Source organism: Babylonia areolata, chromosome 12 (assembly GCF_041734735.1).
Source record: "Babylonia areolata isolate BAREFJ2019XMU chromosome 12, ASM4173473v1, whole genome shotgun sequence".
NCBI classification, from domain to species: domain Eukaryota; kingdom Metazoa; phylum Mollusca; class Gastropoda; order Neogastropoda; family Buccinidae; genus Babylonia; species Babylonia areolata.
This window is the reverse complement of record NC_134887.1, coordinates 39,405,378-39,415,377: the sequence shown is the minus strand read 5'-3', so window position 1 is coordinate 39,415,377 and position 10,000 is coordinate 39,405,378. Positions and strand designations below refer to the sequence as shown.

The 10,000-nt window shown below is 42.7% G+C and overlaps 1 protein-coding gene across 1 annotated transcript in view; it reads right to left on the bottom strand.

Annotated features, from left to right (window-relative positions):
* LOC143288610 (leucine-rich repeat-containing protein 14-like) overlaps nucleotides 1–10,000 on the bottom strand; it is a 34,718-nt gene that overhangs the window by 17,161 nt on the left and 7,557 nt on the right. The gene's annotated exons all lie outside the window — the stretch shown is intronic.

The window sequence follows — 10,000 nt, the reverse complement described above, 5'->3', positions numbered from 1 at the left end:
AGGAGTGATCGTTCGTTTATTCATTTATAGTCTGTTCATCTAAGATGATGATATCAGACTGAACATAAATGATATTATCATTATAATTATTATTATCATCATTATTTGTTGTTGTTTTTTCTTTCATCAGAAGGAGTGAGAGAGAAAGCTTATTCAATTTTTTTTCTTTATATATATATACTCGTTCGTCTGATGGACACCCCAGTCAGTCACCGTGATGAAGGCAGCTGTACGCTGCAGGCCCTCCACACAGCCGTACAGCTTCCGGGGTATCCACTCTGTTTACGCATACCCAGATTCAAACACACCACTGTTGGACGCCGTTCTTTCTCTGTCTCTGGACCTTGTATTTGGAATGAACTTCCTCTTTCGCTTCATCAGGTCTCCGCACTCAGCTCTTTCAAGCCTGGCCTTAAAACCCACCTCTTCGCAAGATAGCCTCCCTCCCCTACCTCTTCCTTGTCTTCAGTTTCTTCAGTTTTAGAGTTATGCATGCGTGAGAATGACTGGTGTGAAAGCGCTTAGATTTGTCTCTGCATAAGATTCAGCGCTATATAAATACTATCATTATTAGTATTATTACTATTATTATTCAACAAATGACAAGTTGATATTTTGTTGAATAAAAAATATATGTCATTTCAAACCTCGCTCCCCAAGTACAAGTATATTTTTCTTAAAATAACCCCCCCCCCAAAAAAAAAGTTAAAGTTCTTGAAAGGGCTGTTGCAGCCATCGAGGGGAGGGGGGAGGGGTGTTGGGTGGCAGTGAATTGGCATTCACAACCACTGTTTCTAGGACTCAGCATAGCCGGGAGGAAGGCAGGGCCCAGTCCTCTCCTTCCGACCGTTTTAACCCTCCCCCAACTGGTCATGAATACCAACGAATACGCCGTGGTTCACATGATGTAAAATGCACGCGCGTTGGGCCAGCAGCAAAGTGAGAGCTGTATCCTCAATGGTTTCTCCACTGCCAATGGGAAATCATTTACAGCTCGGTCTTTTGTTAAGGACTATGACTATGACTCTCAAACTAGAAGGCAAAATTGCATAACGACGACGACGATGATGATGATGATGATGATGATAACGACGACGACGATGATGATGATGATGATGATAACGACGACGACGACGATGATGATGATAACGACGACGACGACGACGATGATGATGATGATGATGATAACGACGACGACGACGACGATGATGATGACGACGACGACTATGATGATGATGATAACGACGATGATGATGATGATGATAACGACGACGACGATGATGATGATGATAACGACGACGACGACGACGATGATGATAATGATGATAACGACGACGACGACGATGATGATGATAACGACGACAACGACGATGATGATGACGACGACGGCAACGACGATGATAATGAAGACGTATGATGATGATGATGACAATAAGGAAGCTCATGATACTGACCATTTCTTCACGACCATGCAATAACTCACCAGCGACTAGCTAACCTGCACGCTCTTGGTAATTTACTGTTTACTGAAGTCAGTGAGGCAACAGAGAGAGAGAGAGACAGAGACAGAGAAAGAGAGAGAGGGGAGACACACACACACACACACACACACACACACACACACACACACACACACACACGCACGCACGCACGCACTAACTCGCACAGACACACACGCACTCACAGACACAGACACACTCACACACGCACTCATAGACAAATACTCACACACACAAGTGAGTCAGTGTGCACGTGTGAGTGTACTTTTTCGTTATTATTACACACACACACACACACACACCCAAACAACCGTGAGAACAACAGCCAGCAGACACATTAAAATCCTAACGAGCACTGTGCCAAAAAGAAACAACAACAAAAACCAACCAACCAACCAAACAAAAACCGGAAAAGAGTAAGCCCCTAAAAAAAAAAAAAAAAAGGTACATTAGTGGCTATATATCAAGCGGCAGAGCAAAAGCTGGCAACTCTGCCAACACAATAAAATAACAATAAATAAATAAAATGATTTAAAAAAAAAAAAAAAAAAAAAAAACCAACCTAAAAACCCATCCTTGTTTTGCTGTTATTACACACACACACACACACACACACACACACACACACACACACACAGCGTTCACATTCACCATTTTTGCACTTTCGCCTTTCCCGTAGTAATGCGAAAGGTCCCACCCTATATATACCTATAGATACATCCATGGTTCCACGCACCACACACATCGTCTGATTATAACAGTCGTGTTGCTGGGTTATCAGTGTTGGGTACCGCGCATGCGTGACCTTCCTTCATCGGTGGAAAAACCCACCATGCAACCGACCCGCGTTCAATCACGGTGGACTTTCTCAGTTCTTCGGCAACCACTGACGCAGAAAGGATTTGGAGCTAGCTAATTCATTTATGTATATAATATTCATTTTCTCATTTACTTGTTTGTTTGTTTGTCTGTCTGTCTATATGCCAGTCAAAAAAAACCAAAAAAAAACAAACAAACAAAAACCGCTGGAGGATGCTGTGCTCTAGCGGCATAAAGACGTTTGAAAACAAAGAGAACGCTGGCCATTAAGGAGAAGCGTGAGCGAAGGAAGCAGGGCTCAACTTCTGGAGACGTTTTCCCTTGCAACACCTGTGGGAAGTGTTCCGCATCCAGAATCGGCCTCTTCTCCCATATGAGGACACACACCGACAGATAAGCCTGCCTGCCTACTCATCCGTCGGTCCGACGGGAGACTCCATCACTCTATATGCCACTGAGTGTTCATTTATCTATTCATTTATTTTATTTGTTCATCTATATTCCAGTGTTCATTTATTCATTTGTTTGTTCGTCTATATTCTGGCGTTCATTTATTTGTTTGTTCGTTTTTTTCTATAATCCGGTGTTCATTTATTTGTTTGTTCGTCTATATTCTGGTGTTCATTTATTAATTTGTTTGTTCGTTTTTTTCTATAATCCGGTGTTCATTTATTTATTTGTTTGTTCGTTTGTCTATATTCTGGTGTTCATTTATTTATTTGTTTGTTCGTTGTTTTTTTTCTATAATCCGGTGTTCATTTAGTTATTTGTTTGTTCGTTTGTCTATATTCCGGTGTTCATTTATTTATTCATTCATTTATTTGTTCGTCTGTCTTCCTGTGTTCATTTATTGTTTTATTCATTTATTTATTTGTTCGTCTATCTTCCAGTGTTCATTTATTTATTTGTTTATTTGTATCTTCATTTATGGCCTCACCTTGTCAGAAAAGGAACGACAGCTATGTGATAATATACTACTACTACTACTACTACTACTAATAATAATAATGATAAAATAAACCTTAGCACCGCCTCGGCGCAACAGAGCATATAAATCATGACAGGTCACACCTGTTGCACTCGCTGAAGACTGTACCCTCCCCCAACTCCCCACTCCAACCCTCAACCCACTCCCCCCCCCCCCCCAAGCCCCCCCGCCCCTCCTCCACACACACACACACACACACACACACACACACACACACACACGCACACACCTGTCTTCACCTGCCAACTGAAACTGATGAAAACGGACGGTGCGGTTCACGAATGAAGACTGCTGATACCGGCGTTATAATTATACCGTCTTGAGATGAGTTAGTCGTGTGTGTTTGTTTGTCAGGAAGTAAGTTAATCAACTTGTTCTTCCCCAGCATCTCAGTGCGTTTTCCGTGCCTGGGATCGTAATAGAAGACCAGTACCACTAGTAACACAGACGTGTTAGTGACTATGGAAAATAATCAGCCGCCGATATTTTCTCCCCCTCCACTAGACCTTGAGTGGTGGTCTGGACGCTAGTCATTCGGATGAGACGATAAACCGAGGTCCCGTGTGCAATGCACGTAAAAGAACCCACGCCAACAAATGGGGACAGAACTATACAGACAACGAAACACGGGTCACTGCCGACAGGTAGTGAGATATCTGCTGCGTATGTTGCCTCCAGTATTATAATTACACTGACACTTCAACAAGACCACTGACGTACTCGTAGAGCTACACAGTCCAACTCTTCACTTGGGTTAACGACCAGAGTATCTTGCCAGGCAGTACTCTCTGTCGGCATGTGCACGTGAACCTTTGGCAAAGACTCCAGACTCTTCTCCGCCTCAGTTCTGCAACTGAGAAAAACGAGAACAGAGCGAGTGCCTGTGTCAATCTCTCTCTCTCTCTCTCTCTCTCTTCTTTTCTTTTTGTTTGTTTTGGCGCGCACATAGCTTGCCTAACATATGTTCGCGTTCGTGAACTTTATAAAAAAAACAGCATTGCCTACACTTCCTGCGGCTTTTACATCAGTGCGGGCGCTCGCCGCACGGTCTCTCTCTCTCTCTCTCTCTCTCTCTCTCTCTTTCTCTCTGTCTGTCTCACACACACACACACACACACACACACACACACACACCGGCACTCGCTGACACACACATACAAACGCGCACGCGCGTACGAATACAACAGGGTGTGAAACACACACACACACACACACACACACACACACACACACACACGCACACACACACTAACACTAACACCAGCACTTACACGTCAACAAACGCCTCCCCCCCCACCCCCAACCCCCACACCCCTTCTCGGCGAAAAAAACAACAACAACAACAAACAAAGAACCCAGACAGTAAAACTTTTTTTTTCTTTTTTTCATATACCCTAAACAAACAAACAACTTTCACTGATGACGGCTGTGATGTAAAAATTAATGTGGTCAGAGCATCCAGCTTTCACAACCCGAGAGACAACCCAGAGATCCGACCCGAATTAGTTCACATCAGCCAACGGCGGCCGCGGTTAGTCTGCGGGATTAACTCACTCTATACGGCCATTCCTCTCTTCTCCTCTACACAGACCCCTCGGATGTCCAGTGGGTGTCTGAATGACTCAACCTTTAGCTTCCGTCGTCAGAATTGTGGTATTCTTTGTCAACATTCACCTCTTCAGTATAAGAGCGTTCCGCTTGCAATAATTTGATGATGGTAATTGGGGTGAAACGCTGTTAACGTCGTCTCTTTCGCCGTTCGTATGGAGAGAGTTAATCAATGGTGGTGGTAGAAAAGAGAAGGTGCTGGGTGGGTTGAACTGCATGAGCGAAGCTTTAGCAGCGCTCTAAGTTTGCTTATCATTCCTAACTCCACGGTAAATCCCATACACTTAGAAAGTGATAAGAAACTCTTGGGGAGAGCTGGACAGTACAAGGTCTTCAAAGTGATAAGAAACTCTAGGGAGAGCTGGACAGTACAAGGTCTTCAAAGTGATAAGAAACTCTAGGGAGAGCTGGACAGTACAAGGTCTTCAAAGTGATAAGAAACTCTAGGGAGAGCTGGACAGTACAAGGTCTTCAAAGTGATAAGAAACTCTAGGGAGAGCTGGACAGTACAAGGTGTCCAAAGTGATAAGAAACTCTCGGTAGAGCTGGACAGTACAAGGTCTTCAAAGTGATAAGAAACTCTAGGGAGAGCTGGACAGTACAAGGTGTTCAAAGTGATAAGAAACTCTCGGTAGAGCTGGACAGTACAAGGTCTTCAAAGTGATAAGAAACTCTTGGGAGAGCTGGGCAGTACAAGGTCTTCAAAGTGATAAGAAACTCTCGGTAGAGCTGGACAGTACAAGGTCTTCAAAGTGATAAGAAACTCTAGGGAGAGCTGGACAGTACAAGGTCTTCAAAGTGATAAGAAACTCTAGGGAGAGCTGGACAGTACAAGGTCTTCAAAGTGATAAGAAACTCTCGGTAGAGCTGGACAGTACAAGGTCTTCAAAGTGATAAGAAACTCTCGATAGTGTTGGACAGTACGAGGTCTTCAAAGTGATAAGAAACTCCAGGGTGATAAGAAACTCTCGGTAGAGTTGGACAGTACGAGGTCTTCAAAGTGATAAGAAACTGTAGGGAGAGCTGGACAGTACAGGTCTTCAAAGTGATAAGAAACTCTAGGGAGAGCTGGACAGTACAGGTCTTCAAAGTGATAAGAAACTCTGGGGAGAGCTGGACAGTACAAGGTGTTCAAAGTGATAAGAAACTCTAGGGAGAGCTGGACAGTACAAGGTCTTCAAAGTGATAAGAAACTCTCAGTAGAGCTGGACAGTACAAGGTCTTCAAAGTGATAAGAAACTCTGGGGAGAGTTGGACAGTACAAGGTCTTCAAAGTGATAAGAAACTCTCAGTAGAGCTGGACAGTACAAGGTCTTCAAAGTGATAAGAAACTCTGGGGAGAGCTGGACAGTACAAGGTCTTCAAAGTGATAAGAAACTCTAGGGAGAGCTGGACAGTACAGGTCTTCAAAGTGATAAGAAACTCTCAGTAGAGCTGGACAGTACAAGGTCTTCAAAGTGATAAGAAACTCTAGGGAGAGCTGGACAGTACAAGGTCTTCAAAGTGATAAGAAACTCTAGGGAGAGCTGGACAGTACAAGGTCTTCAAAGTGATAAGAAACTCTCAGTAGAGCTGGACAGTACAAGGTCTTCAAAGTGATAAGAAACTCTAGGGAGAGCTGGACAGTACAAGGTCTTCAAAAGTGATAAGAAACTCTAGGGAGAGCTGGACAGTACAAGGTCTTCAAAGTGATAAGAAACTCTAGGGAGAGCTGGACAGTACAAGGTCTTCAAAGTGATAAGAAACTCTCAGTAGAGCTGGACAGTACAAGGTCTTCAAAGTGATAAGAAACTCTAGGGAGAGCTGGACAGTACAAGGTGTTCAAAGTGATAAGAAACTCTAGGGAGAGCTGGACAGTACAAGGTGTTCAAAGTGATAAGAAACTCTAGGGAGAGCTGGACAGTACAAGGTCTTCAAAGTGATAAGAAACTCTAGGGAGAGCTGGACAGTACAAGGTCTTCAAAGTGATAAGAAACTCTAGGGAGAGCTGGACAGTACAAGGTCTTCAAAGTGATAAGAAACTCTAGGGAGAGCTGGACAGTACAGGTCTTCAAAGTGATAAGAAACTCTCAGTAGAGCTGGACAGTACAAGGTCTTCAAAGTGATAAGAAACTCTAGGGAGAGCTGGACAGTACAAGGTCTTCAAAGTGATAAGAAACTCTAGGGAGAGCTGGACAGTACAAGGTATTCAAAGTGATAAGAAACTCTCGGTAGAGCTGGACAGTACAAGGTCTTCAAAGTGATAAGAAACTCTTGGGAGAGCTGGGCAGTACAAGGTCTTCAAAGTGATAAGAAACTCTCGGTAGAGCTGGACAGTACAAGGTCTTCAAAGTGATAAGAAACTCTAGGGAGAGCTGGACAGTACAAGGTCTTCAAAGTGATAAGAAACTCTAGGGAGAGCTGGACAGTACAAGGTCTTCAAAGTGATAAGAAACTCTCGGTAGAGCTGGACAGTACAAGGTCTTCAAAGTGATAAGAAACTCTCGATAGTGTTGGACAGTACGAGGTCTTCAAAGTGATAAGAAACTCCAGGGTGATAAGAAACTCTCGGTAGAGTTGGACAGTACGAGGTCTTCAAAGTGATAAGAAACTCTAGGGAGAGCTGGACAGTACAGGTCTTCAAAGTGATAAGAAACTCTAGGGAGAGCTGGACAGTACAGGTCTTCAAAGTGATAAGAAACTCTGGGGAGAGCTGGACAGTACAAGGTGTTCAAAGTGATAAGAAACTCTAGGGAGAGCTGGACAGTACAAGGTCTTCAAAGTGATAAGAAACTCTCAGTAGAGCTGGACAGTACAAGGTCTTCAAAGTGATAAGAAACTCTGGGGAGAGTTGGACAGTACAAGGTCTTCAAAGTGATAAGAAACTCTCAGTAGAGCTGGACAGTACAAGGTCTTCAAAGTGATAAGAAACTCTGGGGAGAGCTGGACAGTACAAGGTCTTCAAAGTGATAAGAAACTCTAGGGAGAGCTGGACAGTACAGGTCTTCAAAGTGATAAGAAACTCTCAGTAGAGCTGGACAGTACAAGGTCTTCAAAGTGATAAGAAACTCTAGGGAGAGCTGGACAGTACAAGGTCTTCAAAGTGATAAGAAACTCTAGGGAGAGCTGGACAGTACAAGGTCTTCAAAGTGATAAGAAACTCTCAGTAGAGCTGGACAGTACAAGGTCTTCAAAGTGATAAGAAACTCTAGGGAGAGCTGGACAGTACAAGGTCTTCAAAAGTGATAAGAAACTCTCGGTAGAGCTGGACAGTACAAGGTCTTCAAAGTGATAAGAAACTCTAGGGAGAGCTGGACAGTACAAGGTCTTCAAAGTGATAAGAAACTCTAGGGAGAGCTGGACAGTACAAGGTCTTCAAAGTGATAAGAAACTCTAGGGAGAGTTGGACAGTACAAGGTCTTCAAAGTGATAAGAAACTCTGGGGAGAGCTGGACAGTACAAGGTGTTCAAAGTGATAAGAAACTCTAGGGAGAGCTGGACAGTACAGGTCTTCAAAGTGATAAGAAACTCTCAGTAGAGCTGGACAGTACAGGTCTTCAAAGTGATAAGAAACTCTGGGGAGAGTTGGACAGTACAAGGTCTTCAAAGTGATAAGAAACTCTAGGGAGAGCTGGACAGTACAAGGTCTTCAAAGTGATAAGAAACTCTAGGGAGAGCTGGACAGTACAAGGTCTTCAAAGTGATAAGAAACTCTCAGTAGAGCTGGACAGTACAAGGTCTTCAAAGTGATAAGAAACTCTAGGGAGAGCTGGACAGTACAAGGTCTTCAAAGTGATAAGAAACTCTAGGGAGAGCTGGACAGTACAAGGTCTTCAAAGTGATAAGAAACTCTAGGGAGAGCTGGACAGTACAAGGTCTTCAAAGTGATAAGAAACTCTAGGGAGAGCTGGACAGTACAAGGTCTTCAAAGTGATAAGAAACTCTCAGTAGAGCTGGACAGTACGAGGTCTTCAAAGTGATAAGAAACTCTCGGTAGAGCTGGACAGTACAAGGTCTTCAAAGTGATAAGAAACTCTAGGGAGAGCTGGACAGTACAAGGTCTTCAAAGTGATAAGAAACTCTAGGGAGAGCTGGACAGTACAAGGTCTTCAAAGTGATAAGAAACTCTCGGGAGAGCTGGACAGTACAAGGTCTTCAAAGTGATAAGAAACTCTAGGGAGAGTTGGACAGTACAAGGTCTTCAAAAGTGATAAGAAACTCTCGGTAGAGCTGGACAGTGCAAGGTCTTCAAAGTGATAAGAAACTCTAGGGAGAGCTGGACAGTACAGGTCTTCAAAGTGATAAGAAACTCTCGGTAGAGCTGGACAGTACAAGGTCTTCAAAGTGATAAGAAACTCTGGGGAGAGTTGGACAGTACAAGGTGTTCAGAGAAAAGACCTTGTACTGTCCAGCTCTCCCTAGAGTTTCTTATCACTTACTAAGTGTATGGAATTTACCGTGGAGTTAGGAATGATAAGCAAACTTAGCGCTGCTAAAACTTCCCTCATATTTATCATTCCTAACTCCATGGTAAATTCCAAACACTTCGAAACATTCCTCCACCCAAAGCAAACTTTACGGCGCTGCGGCAAGGATCGCCCTCGTGCAAGCCGACCCAGGTATACAGGTGTCGTTTTTCCTAAAGGTTTCCATGGAAACTACCCGCGTATATGGACACCCATCTTATCTTTCTATACAGGTGCATAATTATGTACAGCAGAAGCGAGGGATGGATTAATCAATTAATACTGATATCGAAGGCTGTTGTAATGTATTGCAGTCAAGCTGCATTGCACTGCGTTAAATCGTAAATAATGATAATAATGATGATAATGAATAACAATGAATTATGATAATAATAATGTTGATGATGATGATGATGATGGTTATCAATAATAATAATGATTATGATATAAATACTACTACTACTAATACTACAATTGACAATACTACTACTACTAATAATAATAATAACAATAATAACAATAACAATAATAATAATAATAATAATAATTGTGATATACATACTACTAATACTACTACTAATACAATTAACAATACTACTACTACTAATAATAACAATAACAATAATAATAATAATGATAAC